General features: G+C 40.1%; 2 long non-coding RNA genes across 3 annotated transcripts in view; one reads left to right on the forward strand and one right to left on the reverse strand.

Annotated features, from left to right (window-relative positions):
• LOC122172348 (uncharacterized) overlaps window positions 1-5,556 on the forward strand; it is a 30,289-nt gene extending 24,733 nt beyond the window's left edge. Inside the window, exons 2-4 of the long non-coding RNA XR_006172584.2 lie at window positions 844-966; window positions 2,360-2,445; window positions 3,651-5,556. This is a non-coding gene — a long non-coding RNA (uncharacterized LOC122172348). The remainder of the gene's footprint in view (window positions 1-843; window positions 967-2,359; window positions 2,446-3,650) is intronic.
• LOC122172347 (uncharacterized) overlaps window positions 1-21,166 on the reverse strand; it is a 65,072-nt gene that overhangs the window by 20,506 nt on the left and 23,400 nt on the right. The gene's annotated exons all lie outside the window — the stretch shown is intronic.

The raw sequence follows: 21,166 nt of genomic DNA on the forward strand, positions 1-21,166 counted from the left end.
AAAGCACTTAAGCTAATGCTTAAATTTAAGTCAATATGATTTAAGCATGTGCTTAAAATATGCAAGTTCTTGTTGAATAGGGAGAATTTGCTGCACTGGATCTTAAAGAGGGAAAAAAGGTTGCTCTTCATGGCACCTTGGCTCTTCATCTTCCTGGGGAGACAGGCTCATCCATTAGGGGTGTGAAAAGCTGTGTAGCAACTAAGAGGCTTAGTAGCCATTGCCATGTCCTTGAATACAGGCCCTAGGAATTTTTGGGCTTAATTTTTGGACAACCAGTAATCTGACGGAAGTCCATAGGAGCTACCGATGCTGAGCACCTCTGAAAAAACAACAACAAACCCTTAAAACCTATGGGCAACAACAACAAAAAACAGGACAACTAAGTCCTACTGATGAGACACTGACTAGAAAAAGCGACTCCGTTCAACCCACAATTCCTAAAGGGAGCAAGGCTTCTGGGAAAAATATTGTTTTTCAAAGCTCTTTCTTCTATGAAAACTTTATAACTTACCCAAGTTGATAGCAGGCGTAAAGACATAACATTCTGTAACAGATGGTGAGCTTTAGTTTCATACATACATACTGTTATATTTGTGGCATTGTTTTTAAAATACTTATAGCACCAAAGATGAAAACTAAAACTGTACATTTAGTGAGCAGCAGTTCCTTTGGTCAGAATGCAGTCAGATGATTGGGAGTTTCGAGAAAAATGTGAATGGGGTAAATTACATTTATGTGATCTAAATCCACTGGTTACATGCAAGAGAGGATTAACATCTGTTAAAAGTATTATGTTTATCAAACAGGTGTTTCAATATTTGTATTTATTATGTGTTGCAGCAACAGTCTCTGAGAAAACATTCATACAACAATCTGGTTGTTTTATTGTCTGAATCTGTCAGGACAGTCATTTTGTTACTCAAACTTTGTGATCCCCTTGCAAGCTGTAAACTGTTTAATGAGGTGAGTATATTGAGAAAGATGACAGACTTTCAAACTTTTGGAAGAGAGTATTACATCAGAGGCATTAGTTTTTACTCTTGGGACTGTTCTTAACACACATATAGCAAAAATATTGAATTAGATTGAACATTTTCAGAATTCCAGTAAATTCCCTTGTGCAGTCTTATATTTGACATAGCTTTCATTAAGTCAATAAACAAAACATTTAGACTCCAATATTAGTGGAAATAAATATTCCATGAACTACCAAACAGAAAAAGTATAATTATATCTGACTTTGAAGAGCTTTGCTCCATGTGTCTGTAATACTTTTATTGCCCACAGAGAAACTATACAGACACTAATTTGCATCAAATTGGCTGTTACCAGTTAAAACTAGATAAAGGTTAAAAGTCTGACATCTGCTGATTTGTCTTGTAGTGAAATATGACACTGTCAATATTACACCTCCCAGATTGTAGGAAAAATGGTAAGGTTGCAAAGTCAAGCACTCAAAAGTTAGGAAATGCCAGAATTAAGATTTTTTTGTGCAACTTTAATTTGGTCCCCTTGTGCATATGTATTATAATAGTCTTCAATTACATGATCACATTATTTTTTCTAGAGGAACCCTAAGGCCTCATCCAAAGCCCAGTGGAACTAATGAAAGCATTTCCATGCACTTCTGTGGGCTTTAGGCCAGGCCCAAAGATCACATTCTGCTCTCACTTACACCGGTGCAACCAATTTGTCTTGGGATAACACAGATGTGAATGACAGAATTTGCCCAGCAGATTAGGCCCAGAACCTTGTCCTGAAGAGCTTACAATCTAAGGCTCTGATCCTGTAATGAACTCTAGGTGTGTGGATTCCTATGCTTATATGGATCCCCAATGACTTTGATTGATCCACACAGGTGCAAGATTAATTTCATGCAGAGTTCACTGCAAGATCAAGGCCTGAGATAGAGAAGACAAAAGAAAATCCCTCTACGATAACACATAGAATAAAAATTTGTTCTGTAGACAGACACTTCACAATTAAGGAAAAGGAGGTGGTGTAGAAATTATTGGTGAAGATTCACAGCTTCTAAAGACAGAAGGGACCACTGTGATGATCTAGTCTGACCTTCTGTATAAACACAGGCCATAGAAGTACCCCAAATGATTCCTGTTTGAACTAGAGCATATATATATTTTTAAAAATCCAATCATAATTTAAAAATGATCAGTAATGGAGAATCCACTATGACCCTTGGTTAGTTGTTCTGATGGTTAGTTACCCTCACTGTTAAAAATTTATGCCTTGTTTCCAGTCTGAATTTATCTAGCCTTAACTTCAAGCCATTAGTTTTTGTTATACCCTTGTCTCCTAGGTTGAAGAGCCCATTATCAACTGTTTTTTTCCCTTGTAGATACTTACAGACTGTGATCAAGTCACTCCTCAAACTTCTTTTTGTCAAGCTAAATAGATTGAGCTCCTTCAATCTATCACTATCAGGTGTGTTTCACGTGGCTTTTTCTCTGAACCCTCTCCACTTTATCAACATCCTTCTTGAATTGTGGACTCCAGAACTGGACACAGTATGCTAATCATGAATATGTAGGAAGTAGAGCTGAACGGATAGTTGTGCTCACCTCAGCATTTTCGGAAATGCTGATCTAAAATGCAGCTGGGGATTCAGCAGGACCCTTAGATTATGCACCTTATAAGGTCATTAATTTATAACTAATGTCTGGCCAAGGGATCTGGAGGAAAGCTAGGTGGCTCATGATCAATCCAGACAAGTCAGAGTTTATGCCAATGCTAGGGGGCAAGCTGTGAGATGAGATTTGTCCTTGCCATTTCCTCTACATATGTGCTCCAGTTCACCAGTATTACCAATATCTTGCCTGCTCTGGATTGAGCATCCACCTACTTCTTCTGCAGGTCCTAATCTTGACTTTAGTTGTAATTAAATGATCTCTTTTCAATTATTATAATTGCATTTAGAGTGCAACTTCCTGGGCCAACTTCCCTTACCAGTCATGTATATGGAAAGAGAATTAATACAACATATTAGCATGTCTCCACAAATCATCATCTCACATACTTCCAAAGATGCTTTTTATCTATCCTTGAAGTGGCCTCTGAGAAAGCATGATCACACCCCATCTATTTTCTATCTTCCACCTTATTACATGCCTGTCACCATCTCTTAGTGTGGTCTCTTGAAGGATCTCAGCTTCTCTGAGGGACCCTCCTTAGCTAGCTCTCAGTCAGGTCAGTTTCTGGCTTTTTGGGCTTGCTTCAGTCTTCTGGCTGTTTTCTTGGAGGCAGCCTGGTGCAGGGCTGTTTCTTGTTTGCTATCGCAGGCCTTTCTGCCCCCCTTTCCTTCTTTTTGCTCTCCCATTTATAGCAGGTCTTGTTTCCTCTATTGGTTGGAGCTATGAGTGCCTGCCTTCAGGTCTGGCAGCTCTGGTAGTTGCATGGGGTTATAATGAAGCTGCTTGCTTGTAAAAGGAGAGACTCTGCCCCCGTCTATGCTGAGTATGCTTGTAGACTCCATTAGAATGCCCTAAAACTCATTAGTCCTGGTCCTTCTCCCATTGATAACTTCTATCAATGTCAATAGGAGCAGCATCGGGCCTACCTTTGGCTCAATTGACCTAGGCTCAACAAACTAATATGACTGAAATGTCTATATAATTTTATTCTTTCTTTAGACCTTCTGAATCAGTAACATCTGTTCCTGCTGATGGAAAACATCCCCTTGGCTACAGAGGGATCACAGTCACATGCTGCTGCTGGAATGGCCTGTGTGAATCAACAGCAAGATAGATTCATCACTCTGCACCTAATAGATATAACACCAAAATGTAGCCAAGACATTCCTGTCCAAAGTGGGAGGTAACAGTATGTCCCCTAGTGGACCGCTGACAAACATGGAGTCAAACCTGCCAAAATGTGAACCTGCTGTTCCAGGCAGACTAAGTATTTCAAACCTGATGCTCAACTCACAAAGCCATTCCTTCTGGCAATTTCTTACAGATGATCAATTAATATTTGAGCAATGCCTGTCAATATTCATTAATATTTGGTTAGATGAAATGAGGCAGAATACAAAACTGAGGCTTAATAACAAAATATATTTTAGAATAGATTTAATTTATATTTGGTACATTTGTGTTCTGCATCAGTCCCATGCTCTAAGTGCTTTACACTATTTATATAAAGCAATTTCCTTAAAATACCACGGCTAAGAAAAAGTCCTATAGATCATATATGATAACACAATCTTCTGTAGTATCTTTCCAACTCCAAACAACATCCCATTCTTTTCTTAACCATGCCTTCAACAACCCTTTCAAACCAAAGGGAGGTATGCACATGTACAAAGAGGACAGAAGAGCCCTACATTTTAGGATGAGAACAGGAGAAAAAATATAATTTGTTCTACAAAGCTACTTCTATCCCCTATTTGCCTCAAAATCTGCCCTTTTGGATAGCTCATGCCTCCCTTGAATGAAAGTAACATGACTTAAATAACTGGGATTTGGTCATGCCCAATTGGTTTATTTAACTGCAAGGCTTGTGGTGACGAGGAGAACATCTTTTATATGCCATGTAAGTGATGGAAGAAAGGAGCACCAAACCTCCACAAGACAGATCTTCAGTTTGTGTGGAGCAATACCAATTTACAGCAGCTGAGGATCTTACTTCCATCATTGTTCTAATTTGCCTCTGCCATTATCTTTTGTGCCATCTCATGGCATCACATTCTGCATGATAATGAATACCTAGAATGAACAAATGCAATGTGTCGTGATAGACTTGTCCACACTTTGCCACATGGAAAAGTTTAAAAAGCTTTTCAAAAACACATCTCGTTAAGCCTGATCCTATACGGTGCTGGGCGCCTCCTTATCTTCAGTGGGAATTGAGGATGTGCAGCCCCTCACACTCCTGAGACTTATAGGAGAACATTGTAGAAGTCAAATAACTGACGTGTGTTAGTGAGGTACAGCTAATAAAAAGGGGAATTGTTTAAAATAGACAAAGTGAAGTTGGGAACCTGCTATCAGAGACAGTTTTGACAGAGAGCCATAAAACGCAAAGCCATGTACTACTTTAGCACGCATTAATGCAGCAGACTGGCCTTTCTAATGATCTATAAATAAAACAGAAACAACGTCTTCCTGACTTAAGTGAATTATTGTTGCTATTAAAGATGATAGCACAATCTGGGAGGAAAGGTAGCACTACCTCTAAAAGTGGGGTATTCCACCCCCCCACCCATCTATTATACAGAATCCTTTCACAGAAATTGGACTAATAGGAGTTTAATACAGACAAAGTAAGTATGCATAAGATTCAAGATTAGCTAGTTTTGACACTACTATCAACACAAAAGAAAAACATTTTTCCCTTTGAAAAAAAAAAATCAGGTAGTCCTTTTGTGATACTTGCAGTTTTTCTTCCCCAAAATTAATGGATACGATAACACCCCCCCAACTTATATAAATATTTGGGTCCCACTGCTGGAAGCTATATACATCTAAACTAGAGTAAATGCCTGCCCCCAAAAGATTACAATCTAAATAGGGACAAGGTGTAACAGGTGTGCGCAGAACACAAAGGAGTGAATGGAGGGAGGAGACAAGGATGACAATAGTGGGAACACAAGGTTACATATACTGGCCAAGTATACAATTTGCAGGATTCATTTTTTATTACTTATTTTAATAAGATAATTGAACAAGAAATTTTTGATTTATCACTAGTAGGCCACTTGTCTCTCCATTATCATTAACATTTCAACATGGAAGAAATGCCTTTCATTTACTAAACAGTGGGCTGGTCATTAGGTAACAAATAGCTGGGTTTTTAGTTTTGTTTCTTAACAAAATTTTAATCTGATCTGAATCAAGGGATTTAAGGGATGTTAATCAACATTACTGCCCAGAGGTTGGGGTTGATTACATAACATTAAGATTAGCATTTTAGGACCTAACCCATATTATGATAGTTACGTAATAGCTCTCATTACTTGAAAGATGGGAATGATCTCTCTCTTCGTTCCTTGTTACCAGGCAGAAGGATTAGGGCTTTTTAAATGAATGAATCTTTGAGAATGAGGGTAATGATTGTGGGAAAACCTGGGCAATGAGCTGGATTTTTCACTTGGCTCTGATTGTGTCATGCTTACTTGTTTTTATGTCAGAGTATGGCGAACTTAACTTCAGCCCTCACAGCTATTCTGAACTACCTTTGATGATTCATTTTTAAATCTACATGATGTGAGTGAATATTTATAGAGTTGCCTATAATATATTGTTGCAGAGAAGAAGGAAACCTAGGATCATAATAAGCTGAAAAAAAGATGGGAAGAGTCTTTCCAAAAGTTCCTTTACAGGCCACATCACTATGCTTCATCCAAACTACCCATTTTGCTGAGCAGTGAGAGCTTCTCTTTTAAAACATTTTACCTTCTGTTTATCCCCATCCAGTCCCTCTCCTCTCCTTCCATTCTTCTAGAAGGTGCTATTGCAAGTGGTGGCCAGAGGAGGGTGGAGGTGTCGTCAGTGGGGTCATGACTATGATCCAGGATCCATTATCAAAATTCCACTTCTCTCAGCTTCCCAGGAGGTATATTCTCAGGCTTGGGGGAAGCCTAGCTTATTCCTCACTACAGTAAAATTATTATTTATTATTTGTATTAATAATAGATTGACAATTGTAGGTCATTAATATACAGAAGTGGTAGTACAATATTTTTCATATTGTTTCTTTATACCATTTTGTTTCTCAGTCTTCTAACAGGTAGCACTGAATACTGTTATTTCTCTACTTTGAAAACCTGTTCTCTAATTGTTTGTGTGCATATATTATCTTTTTAAAGTTGTAATCAAATAAGAAATCTCAAACTGCTCTATTTATATAGATAAAAAAATCCTTGGATTTGGTCTTGGATCTGGTATGTAAAACAGATTGGGAAATTTTAATAATCATTTTCATGTTTGTAGCACTAGGCCTTACTTTTATAAGTCAAAATTTTATAGAATTTCTTAATTTGAAAAATATGGATACAAAAATTCCTTTCTCTTAGACATGCTTTCTTAACCTAAAGATCAGTTCAGTAAATCATATTAAGTGCCCCTCAGCACTTTCTCTATATTTTACAGTGCTTCATTACTGCAGATAAATATAGTTATAGTACAAATAATGGGAACATAGAATTCATGTGCAAGTACTTAATTGAAGGGGATAAATTTTTATGCAGCAGTACTTTGTTCCTCCTAAATATTTAGTAGGCCAGAAGTAATAATATAAATGATATTAGTGTTACATGTATTTTTTTAATGAAAAAATACACAATTATAATTAGTTTAGTGGTTTTGATCTATGACAAGGTATGAAATCAAGTTGGCTCCTATTGCGGTATTTAAAAAAAAAGGTAAAAACAAAGATTTTTTGTAAAGAAACCACATTTTTAAGTTTTATGATTAAATCAGCCATTGCTTTGCTGACCAATAAAATGGAAAATGTGTGCTTTTATAGGTTTATAAAAAAGGCAAACTATAGTTGTATGAAAAATAACTTTCACCGATTGAGTACAGGTGGTGACTTGTTTAAACTTTGAAGACATAAAGGCTTAGCAAGTATGCCTGAAAAAGGTAACATGGCACAATAAAAAGTCTTCCATTCTTTGCTCATCAATCCTTTGGGTATTCCATGTCAAATAAATGCTACAACAATTTATAGTAAAAGTATACAGTGGAAGTGCCAACGTTAACACTTCTTAGGATTGGATAGTGTCCAAATTTTTCACACCAATACTTAATGTGAACTAAAATGTCTTTTCCATTGGAAATGTCAGCTGTAACATGCTTTCCTATATTTGGCAACATGCTCATGTGAAGTATGAAGTCAAATGCGCATGATGTTCTTTTTATTTCAACCATGATAAATTGTGTTCATTTGTTTAAGTGCAAGTGGCAGTTTTAGTGTTCCTACTATAAATTTTGGTTAACTTCTATTGACATGCTGTATTAAACTTAAGAAAAACAAATTACACTTCACCCATTTTAATTGACTAAATGTGTCAAAAACACAATAAGGGCAACACTAAGGGTCAGAGCCTCAGACTACACCATAATGGGTGTCATGGCAAGGATCCAGATTTTTGTACGTTTCATTTTTCATAAAGTTTTAGTATAAGGCATACATTTAACATTCACGTCCATGTCAAATTTGTAGCTAAAAAAATCTCTTATGTTCTAGTCCTATTGCACACACACTATCACACTGTTAAAAGTTTCCCTTGTTATTTAAGGAGATAATACTGATGAATATGGATGGACTTCTGTAAACATAAGATTTGGAAATTGACTCTGGTATTTCAAGGAATGAATTAATGATTTATGTTGCACAAATGGATTATTGTAGCAACCCACAGCAGAGACCATGATTTGGAATCCCATTGCCACTGCTAAATACATGAGCATCTACCTGGTTGGGAGCCAGATAAAGCTTGGCACACTTCACTCCTTTAGGAATTGACTAGAGCTTGTCACTTTTAATTTATGTGTTTTATGTTATAGGGTTTACATATATTTTTCCCCTTCCAGAATTTCTAACCTGTTTTCTAAAGATTAACAAGTGAAATTTAAGCAAATCCACTAAGCCACTCTGGGCACAGTCCTACTGCCCTTGAACAAGGAAACCTTCCTTTGCTTCACTCGGGGATTTGCCTGAGAGAGGACTGCAGGATCAGGCCTTCTGTAAATACCTGTGTATTTTTATTGTAGCTTTCACATAAAATTAACCCTATTTCATGGGTTCTAAACTCAACTTGATAATCAGTGTCTGATAAAGACTGCAGGGAGGATTTTCAAAAATGCCTAAAGGAGTTGGGTGCCTAACTTTGAATTTCAATGGAAATTGGGCACCTATCTACTATAGGATTCTTTGAAAGTCCCAGCCTAAGTCTTTAAATTATAGTCAGCTTTGTGGAGGGAGTAAGGAAGAACAGTGCTCTGAGGGCAACACCAAAGCAGAATACACAGGAGCAGCAGCTGCTACATCTTTTAATAGTGCGTACGCCTCACCGTAACAGTTAGCTGGAGTGACAGGCCCATGTTTCCACTCCTGACTTGCTTCTGACTTGGGTTTCTACTGCTGCTGGTGGTGTACCAGATTCCCCTGGTCTAGGTGCATGGAATTACAAGAACCACTGTTATGCCAGTGGTCAAAGGGGTGAGAATTGCTCCTGGCACACCATAGGCAATTTTAGGCACTGTCTAGCACTGAACATTTTTAGCAGCAACAGCTACATTTTGCACACACATTTTTGTACATCCAAAATGTGGACTTCCATGCACAATTTGCCTCTTTTGCTTTCTAGAACTTTTAGAGCTATTGAGACTGAGTCTAGTCTGCCTGCTTCTCCCCTTGGTCGTGTTTCTTCTTCCTAATTCTCAAATGGTAGGATTCTCAGATGGCAACTGATAGCAGAGGGGGAGGAAGGGGAGAGTTTACCTGTATGATGTGGGGGAGGAACAGAAAGCAGCCAAACCACTGGGGAAGGCACTGACCTTCCAGTTAACTGGAAGAGGTGGGTATTTCTACGGGACTGCACATTGTATAAACCCTATTTCACCTGGAGTGTGCTAGCAATAATGCAGTTGGTGGTCCTGGCATGGCCATTTTGTACGCAATTGTAAACTGCCACCATGGGAATATCAAAGCACAGCCATTTTATAAAAGAGTTAATAAAAGAGATTTGGGACTGTTGGAACAATTTCTGAATCTTTTTAATACAGTGTCTTCTTGGAGGAAGGAATGGGTGATAGAAGCGGATTTAAAGATTCACTCAGATGCTTTGGGAGGAATAGGTTTTAGGGTATTTTACCAAGTAAAATGGGTGATGTGCCCAGAAATGGTGCTCAGATTGGATACAAAAAGGGATAGCAAAGGACATAAAGTTCCTGGAATTCTTTCCCATTTTGATGACAGCGACTGCAAAATTTGAGTGTGTTTCTGGAGTAACAACATGGCTGTGGTGCATGTTGTCAATTGCAAGTCTCCAGATTGCCCAGCATTGTGAGGTTGATAAGGGCATTTGTACTATAGTGTTTAAACTTTAAGATACGATTTTCTGCCAAACATGGGCCTGGGACTGATAATGGCATAGATGATGCATAGCCTTGATTTCAGATGGACAGATTTTGAGACCTGAAATTGGTAGCCAACAAGGAACCCCAATGGATGCTAGTAGCACTCTGGAATCTTGGTGTATGATGGCTCTTGGGGTAGCACAGAGACTGGTAGCTCTGATACATTTAGGGCTTATGAAAGGAGTTTTAAAGATTTTGTGCAATTTCAGAGAAGGGAGGGTCTGTTGATGACATGGCCAATTCCACAGGATCAGATACTTCAGTACAGTAGCTGGCAACCCATGGGCTGGCACCATTTACCATCTCCATTTGCCTATCAGGCCTTGCATTTGCCAGTAGGATGAGGGGTTACTCAGATCCTTGTAGCGGACTCTTAGGTCAGAGGTTTTTGGTGGGGTGGTCTTGAGACACAGGCTCTAGAGAGAATCCCCATTGTCCCACCACTGTTCAGGCACTTAAGGATTTGGGGCAAGATCTTAACCAAATATGCAGATGTGGAAAGGAGGCGGCTGTGTTCAAGGCTGCATTTCTGGTAGTGGTTTTTTTTTTTTTTGAGTTTTTAGAGCTTGTGCCTGTGTCGGCGAGGGATACTTAGGAAGGGGCTTTGGAGTGGCGGGATTTACAATAGGAGAAGCAATCAGTCATCTTGACCCTAAGGCTCTCAAAAACAGATCAGGGTGGGCAAGAGGAATCCATAATGCTACAGGAAGGGGGTGAGGCAAGGATTTGTCCAGTAGGGATATAGAGGACATATACAGCACTGAGACTTATTGTGGAGGGGCCCTTCTTTATTGATGATGATGGAAGGCCCCTCACATCACACCTGTTCATTATAGTTTTAAGAAAGAGGCAGACAAAGTTGAGGCTACAGGTCCATGAATTCAGTTCCCACTCATTCCAGATTAGGGCTGCAACAGCCTCAGCCCAGCTAGAGGCCAGGTTGATTCAGGCAATTGGACGAGAGCATTCAAATGCATACAAGATGGTGAGATGCCAGGTAGAGCATCAGAGTTAATTTCCCTGTGTTTCTAATTTCAGAATCATGCCAACAGGAGCAGTTGCATGGCTCTGTGGGTACAGCATTGTATACTGGGCACATAAGTGGGCTTCTGGGTCATCTGGGGATTTACAGTTGGACCTAGGTGGTGAGAAGATACTGAGCTGGTGTGGAAGGAGGGGGCAGGCTATGGGACAAGCTGATGCTTGGGAGCAGGCACCAACTGTGATCATTGCTCACCTCAGTGAAAACAGTTTAGAAAGATGTAAAGGGGTCGACTTGATGATCAGAGCTAAGAAGGATTTGGGGCAGCTCTAGACTTTTTTCCCCAGGGATGATGATTATTTGGTCTGCCATGTTGCAGTGCAGGGTGTGGAAAGGAGTTATGAAGCTTGTGTGGGACAGATGGGAGGGGGGATGGATAACGACACTCTCAAGTATGCGGAGATGATTAAGGAAAAGATGATTAGCTGCATCATACAATTTACTGCCAGGTTCTCCCAGATATTTTAAGTGAATAAAATTGCAACATAATTAGATCGCATTCCTGGCCTCCTGTTTTTTTTGGCAAGGCCGGACAATATATGATTCCTTATTTCATTACAGTGTACTTCGTATACACTGAAAAGGAGACTGTAATGAATCCATTGAGCTTTGAATAATTACTCTCATGCTACAAACAATGACGGTGAGAATACCCTCATAAGTGGGAGAATACAAATGTTACTTCTCTCCAGGCTCGCTCAGGAGAGATGTTGCCCACCAGTGCTGCTCGTGGGCTCTGTGGGAGATTTTGCTCCCTGGGAAGGACATCTGGCTCATTCCTTGGTCTGGCTCCAACTGAGCTGCAGGGCCTTGCTCTTATACTTCCTGCCTCACCCTGGCACTTCCTGCAAGGGAGACGGGGCAGGATTAGCTGAGCCCAACAGGGTGATTTAACCCCCTCGGCACCAGAATGAGGCCAATCTGCCACATTACAGCAGCAAATAATGCTTCACTATTGTATGTACAGATTTAATCCATGTAAATAATTTTTAATAAACTGTAGCCTCTGGCTTTTTTCTTTCCATTAGCCATTATAGCTCCTTGTTGCTCTTCATGGATTGTCCCTCACACACTGTCGTCTTATGCACTGATCACTTTTTTGTACCACCACAACTTTTGCCATCACTGTCCATCACTCTTCATTATTCACTGGACTTTTCAACTGCATTCTGCCATGAGTATCTCCACACAAGTAGTAGATCCAGCTTTAACAAGGGGTTTTGGTGTATATCTTTATTTTAGATATAGTCTTATCGTGCACCAATTAATTTAGGTCAGAGTAATTTCCTCATATCCCTTCTGTGCCTCTTTCTAGAAGAATCTAGAAGCCTCTGTACATTGGCTAAGACTTAGTCAGGGGGAGGGGCTATCAGGGAGGCCAGGGCTTTATAAAGCAGTGAGTCAGCGACCAGGGGCTGCTAACAGGGAGTTTCAAGAGGGAGTTTGGGAAGGGGGCGAGGGACACTTGACATTCTTTAAAACCTTTGAACTAAACTATAATCAAAACTTCTTGATTTAAACAAAAACCCTATAATTAACCGAGGTAGCTGTAGGAGAGGATGCAGGTAGAAGCCCAACAGCAGAGTGGGAGCTATCCTGTTTATTGCGCTCAGTGTAGCATGTATGATTACCTGCCCTGAGGGCGGGTGGTATATGTGTGCATTCGGTGCAAGGAGCTCCTGGCCCTCAGAGACCGCATATGGGCTTTGGAGGCCAGGGTGGTAGAACTGGAGGAGCTAAGGGAGGCAGAGAGGTATGTTGATGAGGCTTTCTGGGACACTATAGATTTGTCCCACCTGTGTCAGACAGACCCTGCGCTGTTAAGGAGGATGAAAGGCTCAGGGAAGGAGAGCAGTCAACGGGAGCAGAGGGAAACCTTCCCATAGTTGGGACCCTCCTTCCAGATGATGTTGGGGTAACTTCTCACACTGAGGTTACCTCTCCGGGGGAGGGAACTCCAATCATTAGGAAAAGGCAGGTGTTAGTAATGGGAGATTCGATCATTAGAAACATAGACAGCTGGGTTTGTGATGACCGGGAGAACTGTATCATGACTTGCCTGCCTGGAGCGAAGGTTGCGGCTCTCTTGAGGCATCTAGATAGACTTATATGTAGTGCTGGGAAGGAGCCGGTACATATAGGTACCAATAACATAGGGAAGGGTAGGAGAGATGTCCTGGAGGCCAAATTTAGGCTGCTAGGAATGAGACTGAAATCCAGGACTTCTATGAAACGCTTAGAAACGCTTCCAGTTACACACACAGGGCCACGTGAGCTTGAGAGTCTCAATGTGTGGATGAGACAATGGTGTAGGGAGGAGGGGTTTAGATTTATTAGGAACTGGGGAAACTTTGGGGATAGGGGGAGCCTATACAGGAAGAATGGGCTCCACCTAAACCAGAGTGGAGCCAGACTGCTGGCACTTAACATTAAAAAGGTTGCAGAGCAGTTTTTAAACTAAGAGATGGGGGAAAGCCGATTGCTGCAGAGGAGCACGTGGATTGGACAGAGACTTCTCTTAGAGGAGAGTCTATTGATTCTCTAGGTTTTAGTCAGGAGGAGAGGATGAAGTATGGGCCAGATCAGATGAGAAACATTCACATAAAAAAGAATCTGACACATCAGAAAAGGGCAGACAAATAAATAGTGACAAGTTTTTAAAGTGCTTGTACACAAATGCTAGAAGTCTAAATAATAAGGTGGGTGAACTAGAGTGCCTCGTGTTAAAGGAGGATATTGATATAATTGGCATCACAGAAACCTGGTGGAGTGAGGACAATCAATGGGACACAATCATTCCTGGGTACAAAATATATCGGAAGGACAGAACAGGTCGTGCGGGGGTGGAGGGGGCAGGGGCAGAAGAGTGGCACTATATGTGAAAGAAAATGTAGAATCAAATGAAGTAAAAATCTTAAATGAATCCACATGTTCCATAGAATCTCTATGGATAGTAATTTCATGCTCTAATAAGAATATAACATTAGGGATCTATTATCAACCACCTGATCAGGACAGTGATAGTGACTATGACATGCTAAGGGAGATTAGAGAGGCTATCAAAATAAAGAACTCAATAATAGTGGGGGATTTAAATTATCCCCATATTGACTGGTTACATGTCACCTCAGGATGAAATGCAGAGACAAAATTTCTTGATACTTTAAATGATTGCTTCTTAGAGCAGCTAATACAGGAACCCACAAGGGGAGAGGCAATTCTCGATTTAGTCCTGAATAGAGCACAGGATCTGGTCCAAGAGGTAACTATAACAGGACCGCTTGGAAATAGTGACCATAATATAATAACATTTAACATTCCTGTGGTGGGAAGAACACCTCAACAGCCCAACACTGTGGCATTTAATTTCAGAAAGGGGAACTCTGCAAAAATGAGGAGGTTAGTTAAACAGAAATTAAAAGGCACAGTGACTAGACTGCAAGCTGCATGGACACTTTTCAAAGACACCATAATAGAGGCCCAACTTAAATATATACCCCAAATTAAAAAACACAGTAAAAGAACTAAAAAAGAGCCACTGTGGCTTAACAATCATGTAAAAGTAGTAGTGAGAGATAAACAGGTATCTTTTAAAAAGTGGAAGTCAAATTCTAGTGAGGTAAATAGAAAGGAGCATAAACACTGCCATATTAAGTGTAAAAATGTAATAGGAAAAGCCAAAAAGGAGTTTGAAGAGCAGCTAGCCAAAAACTTAAAAGATAATAACAAAATGTTTTTTAAGTACATCAGAAACAGGAAGCCTGCTAAACAACCAGTGGGGCCCCTGGACGATCGAGATACAAAAGGAGCACTTAAAGACGATAAAGTCATTGCGGAGAAACTAAATTAATTCTTTGCTTCAGTCTTCATGGCTGAGGCTGTAAGTCAGATTCCCAAACCTGAGCCATCTCTTGTAGGTGACAAATCTGAGGAATTGTCACAGATGGAAGTGTCATTAGAGGAGGTTTTGGAATTAATTGATAAACTTAACAGTAACAGGTCACCGGGACCAGGTGGCATTCACCCAAGAGTTCTGAAATAACTCAAATGTGAAATTGCGGAACTATTAACTATGGTTTGTAACCTGTCCTTTAAATCAGCTTCTGTACCCAATGACTGGAAGTTAGCTAATGTAACGCCAATATTTAAAAAGGGCTCTAGAGGTGATCTCTAGATCTTTGCAATTACAGACCGGTAAGTCTAATGTCAGTACCGGGCAAATTAGCTGGAACAATAGTAAAGAATAAAATGATCAGACACATAGAAGAACATAAATTGTTGGGCAAGCGTCAGCATGGTTTCTCTAAAGGGAAATCATGTCTTACTAGTCTATTAGAGTTCTTTGAAGGGATCAACAAACATGTGGACAAGGGGGATCCAGTGGACATAGTGTACTTAGATTTCCAGAAAGCCTTTGATAAGGTCCCTCACCAAAGGCTCTTACGTAAATTAAATTGTCATGGGATAAGAGGGAAGATCCTTTCATGGATTGAGAACTGGTTAAAAGACAGGGAACAAAGGGTAGGAATTAATGGTGAATTTTCAGAATGGAGAGGGGTAACTAGTGGTGTTTCCCAAGGGTCAGTCCTAGGACCAATCCTATTCAACATATTCATAAATGATCTGGAGAAAGGGGTAAACAGTGAGGTGACAAAGTTTGCAGACGATACTAAACTGCTCAAGATAGCTAAGACCAAAGCAGGTTGTGAAGAACTTCAAAAAGATCTCACAAAACTAAGTGATTGGGCAACAAACTGGCAAATTAAATTTAATGTGGATAAATGTAAAGTAATGCACATGGGAAAAAATAACCCCAACTATACATGCAATATGACGGGGGCTAATTTAGCTACAACTAATGAGGAAAGAGATCTTGGAGTCATCGTGGAGAGTTCTCTGAAGACGTCCACACAGTGTGCAGCGGCAGTCAAAAAAGCAATCAGGATGTTAGGAATCATTAAAAAAGGGATAGAGAATAAGACAGAGAATATCTTATAACCCTTATATAAATCCATGGTTTGCCCACATCTTGAATACTGTGTACAGATGTGGTCTCCTCATCTCAAAAAAGATATACTGGCATTAGAAAAGGTTCAGAGAAGGGCAACTAAAATTATTAGGAGTTTGGAACGGGTCCCATATGGGGAGAGATTAAAGAGGCTAGGACTTTTCAGCTTGGAAAAGAGGAGACTAAGAGGGGATATGATAGAGGTATATAAAATCATGAGTGGTGTGGAGAAAGTGAATAAGGAAAAGTTATTTACTTGTTCCCATAATATAAGAACTAGGGGCCACCAAATGAAATTAATGGGCAGCAGGTTTAAAACAAATAAAAGGAAGTTGTTCTTCATACAGCGCACAGTCAACCTGTGGAACTCCTTGCCTGAGGAGGTTGTGAAGGCTAGAACTATAACAGGGTTTAAAAGAGAACTAGATACATTCATGGAGGTTAAGTCCATTAATGGCTATTAGCCAGGATGGGTAAGGAATGGTATCCCTAGCCTCTGTATGTCAGAGGGTGGAGATGGATGGCAGGAGAGAGATCACGTGATGCCTGTTAGATTCACTCCCTCTGGGCACAGGTGCCAACTTTCCTTGGCGCCGGTGGGTGCTCGCCCCCAGCCCCGCCCTCGGCCCTACCTCAACTCTGCCCCCTCCCTGCCCCATTGGACCCCTCCCCAAATCCGCACCCCGGCCCCGCCTCTTCCCCGAGCGTGCCGCATTCCTCCTTCTCCCCGTCCTTCCCACCGCTTGCCACGCAAAACAGCTGTTTCATGGCGCAAGTGCTGGGAGGGAGGGGGGAGAAGGAGGACTTGGCGGCACACTCAGGGGAGGAGGCGGAGGCGGAGCGGAGGTGAGCTGGGGTAGGGGGCCAGGGAGCTGCCGGTGGGTCCAGAGCACCCACCAATTTTTCCCCATGGGTGCTCCAGTCCCAGAGCACCCACGGAGTCAGAGCCTATACCTCTGGGGCACCTGGCATTGGCCACTGTTGGCAGACAGAATGCTGGGCTGGATGGACCCTTGATCTGACCCTGTATGGCCATTTTTATGTTCTTATGTTTCTTTATTGTAGAGTACTTGAGACAGTACAAATCATGCTAAAGAAGCCCTTTTAATGGAAAGCAACACTTGGCCTGGGTAATACAAGCCAAAAGATAAATAGTAGTGTAAATAAATGTATGCACAGTGGGAACAGACAGTATATTATATATATATATATATATCTTGTCTTTATACAGAAGATTCCACACAAACCCCAAGCCCCCTTACCAGCCAACCAGAACAATCTTATTTTAGGTGTCTTTTATATGAAGTTGAGTTTCCCCGGCTTATTCACTTCTGGGGTTAAGTTTCTCCCTCACAAGTTTTGCAGCAATCATGGAGTATCAACTTCTCCCCTGGACATGTGGGGCTGCCAGAAAAAGCTGCTTCATTCTCTGAGGCCAAAAAGAGCTCTTCTGGGGACACAAACTACCCACCATCCCTGAAGATGAAAAACTGAAAAAAACACATCTTCACAGAATGGCTCATTTGCTGGCTCAGAGGCAAAGTTCCATAATTCATACTTCAGTAGCTAGGGAGATCAGTGGATTGTATGAGGATTATAGGCAGAGACACTTACAGTTACATTCTCATATATATAAAATAAGATTTGGCTAAAATCAAACTCCCACTCCTTTTAATATATGAACCTGTCACCCACTTCTCCTATTCTAAAATTCCCTACATGAGAATGCAACCTGCTTGGAGTTTCTGGGGAGTGACTCCTTATTTCAACTTTAACATGGTATAGTTGCAGAGATATTTATACTCAATCATATTTCATCGTGGCTTACTATGCTTGGACATCACATATCACACCTCATCAGGTCTTGCTATTCTGTTTTGTTTTCCATTACACTTCAGTATTTTCAACACTGTCCATTATTTTGTAAACACTCTCAATCATCTCTCAGTGTTCTTGACATTCCATCAACCTCCATCCCTAGTAGGCACTGTCCATCATTCTCCATCACACTAAGGTAACTGGGTGGCTCCATCATACCTTAGCTCATTGGAATTATCAACTGGTTTCTATTTCCTCTCATTCTTTGATATTCTCTAGCATTCTTTAGTTTTTCGTTAGTGTTCACTATTAAGACAAACAAAATGAAACATCAAAATCTTGCTTTAAATGAAATGTGGCATCTCAATATGTTTCCTTGTAAATATACAGAGTTATTCATTATCAGACACAGTTATTTATCCCTGCCTACATTCTAGAAAATGTATTTATTTTCTTGCCAGTATAATCTTATATAAGAGAGAAACTGATGAGTAAAGCTTCCCATTCACCTAGAAAATTTTCCCACTTGCCATTTGTGAGTAGTTCAAGACATTTGTCAAGTCCAGAACTAGTGAGTCAGAACATAAAATCACACATATTTCAGTAAAGTAAAGTGTGTGTTCTTTATTTTAATTTTGCTTTTCTTTTGCTCTTTAGTTTATGGAATTGCAGACCTTGTTTACTTATGCTAAAACTTTCATTTGGAGTACATCATAAAAATTTTACAAAGAAAGCACTTCATTTCTTCAGCCAAAACAATGTATTTTGCCTTCTTTAATGGCTGGATAAGTTTGAAAGTCCAGGAACTTCAGCATTTGTAGTTTTTTCTTTCAGATATGTTTTCTAGTTTAAGAGTTAATCTTTATCACAATAACTATCACAAATTCATTCTGGGTAGGCTGATTTGAACTAATGGTTTGTGTTTTAAGGATGGTGTTAAAAAGCTGACATCTGGAGGCAAAACATTTTCAGGGATGCACAAGAAGAAATGTGATAATGATTTCAGGCATGTAGGTGGATTGTGCCCATTGCACCATCTTATAGTAAGGTGCAGATGGTCCTTTCTCTGGCTAGTGAAGGGGTAAAGGAGATAACTTCCTCCTTCTATTTAAGGTTGCTAATTCCCTAGGGCAGTGGTCTCCAAAGTGGGGTGTGCAAGAGGATCCTTGGGGGTGCGCGGCAGAAGGAGTGCTTTTTTTTTTTTTTTTTTGCTTCAGCAAAAATGGTTGAGCCGGCGCGGCAGGGGGTGCGTGCTCAAAATTTTTTTTACTGATAGAGGTTTGGAGATCACTGCCCTAGGGAATGGTATCTATGCCCAGGGGAATGCAGTGACTCTGTTTATGCCTGTTTTCTTGCATGATAGCATGGGGTCCTGCTCCTTTGGAAACCCATTTAAAAGATTTTTGCTATTAACATATCCCAAATAGGGTTTCTCTGGCTGATTCTGGTGCTTAGCAAAGTGCAGCAGACAACAGTCTGTGCCAACCCCTAGGACCCTCCCAATCTTGCGTGAAAGGTCTATTTTACCGTAAGGTGACTACATTAAAAATATATGTCAAAAATACTGAATGATCTTCATTCACTCAAAATAGGCACAAGATGGAAGGAACCACTTAAATCTGAACTAGGAACCTATTGAGCTGTGGGGTAAGAGCAGAAGCTTTTAGAAGTACTTATATTAAATAACGTATAGTAAGCAGAAGACTTGCCTTTTCCCTTATCACATGGTGGCATTAATACAAATAATTTATGTAGTGCCAATGTAGCACACAGCACTGAACAACATGGATGAAGATAATTTATAATCTAAACAGAATTTTATAATCCAAAGAATTTATAATCTAAACAGAAACTGACAGTATGGTTCATGCATACAGGGTAAATAGAAGGAAACAGCACATTTCAATTGGTGCTTTTTTTTTTTAAGTGGATTTTCTGGACGTGGAGTTTCATTTAGAAATATTAAGATATTTGAGCCTTTGCAGAACCTTAATGTAGAATTGGGGTCTTGCATATCAGCTCCATCACCCTCAACCCTGCAGTGCTACTATGGTATTCTGTGACCCCAGTGGGTGAAATTTACCCTCGCTGGTCCAGCCATGGACATGACAATGTTGCTGGAAAAGTAACAATCCAGATGTATCTCTGTGCTGCTCTAATTTTAGGAGATTTGGCACAGCTTCAGTGATGTGAAAATGTATTGTGTTCTAAACCTTGATACACATGACAAGCAAGACAAATTGTTTCCTTTAAATCTGGGCCTGAATACCATTGCTGGCTTTGAAAATTCCAAGAAATGCAATTTCACTTTAAATCACAATAAATTTATAAGCTGTTATACACTAAAGAAATCATCTCATGGGAAATGAGCATAAAACTATATTGTTTTCATTAACAATCTGTTTTCACAATTGACTTAACCTATATTTACTGTTGGGGAATTTGTTTATACATTATAAAACACAATAAAACCATATTAACTATGTATCAATGTTTCAGTTTTTATGGCCAAGCTGAATTATTCATTTTCCTGGTTTAAAACCTAGGATCTTTTCTGTCTGATTATATGATTAAGTCAAACACAACTAGCCAGTTCACTTACTGTCACCTACCTAAAAAAGGGCACCAGTAGCATAGGTGCTGGACCTAGGGATGCTGGGAGTGCTGCCACACCCCTGGGCTTGAAGTGGTTTCCATCATATACAGCAGTGGTGGGCGGCACTGATATACGGGGCTTACAGTTTGGTTCAATGGCTGTCAGCACCCCCAGTATACAAAATGTTCCAGCACTCCTGACCAGTAGCAATTTCATTAATTAGTTAGTTCATTCATTCCTGTGTCTCCCATCTCCCTCTCTGCCATGACTGTGCCAAGCAACAGTAGAACAACTGTTGAACAAGTGAAATATATTTGAAACTACTTTTATAGTTTTGTTTCTGTCCTCCACATCCAGCTTTGTTTGGAGCTGGTACAACCGCTAAATATGGGGTTACCTTTCACAAATCAAGCTTTTAAAATGTATGGAAGAGAGCTTCCTCACACAAACAAGTACCCCCACATTTTCTGGTTTGCTCTCACAGCCGCAGCAGCAAGAGTGCTCTGCATACTAGCTATCAGCATGCAAATAAGACATAACAGCTCACTTTGATTCAGAATACCTATTCTTAGCATAACTTTTCTCCAGGAGTAAGTATG

Source organism: Chrysemys picta, chromosome 5 (assembly GCF_011386835.1).
Source record: "Chrysemys picta bellii isolate R12L10 chromosome 5, ASM1138683v2, whole genome shotgun sequence".
NCBI classification, from domain to species: Eukaryota; Metazoa; Chordata; order Testudines; family Emydidae; genus Chrysemys; species Chrysemys picta.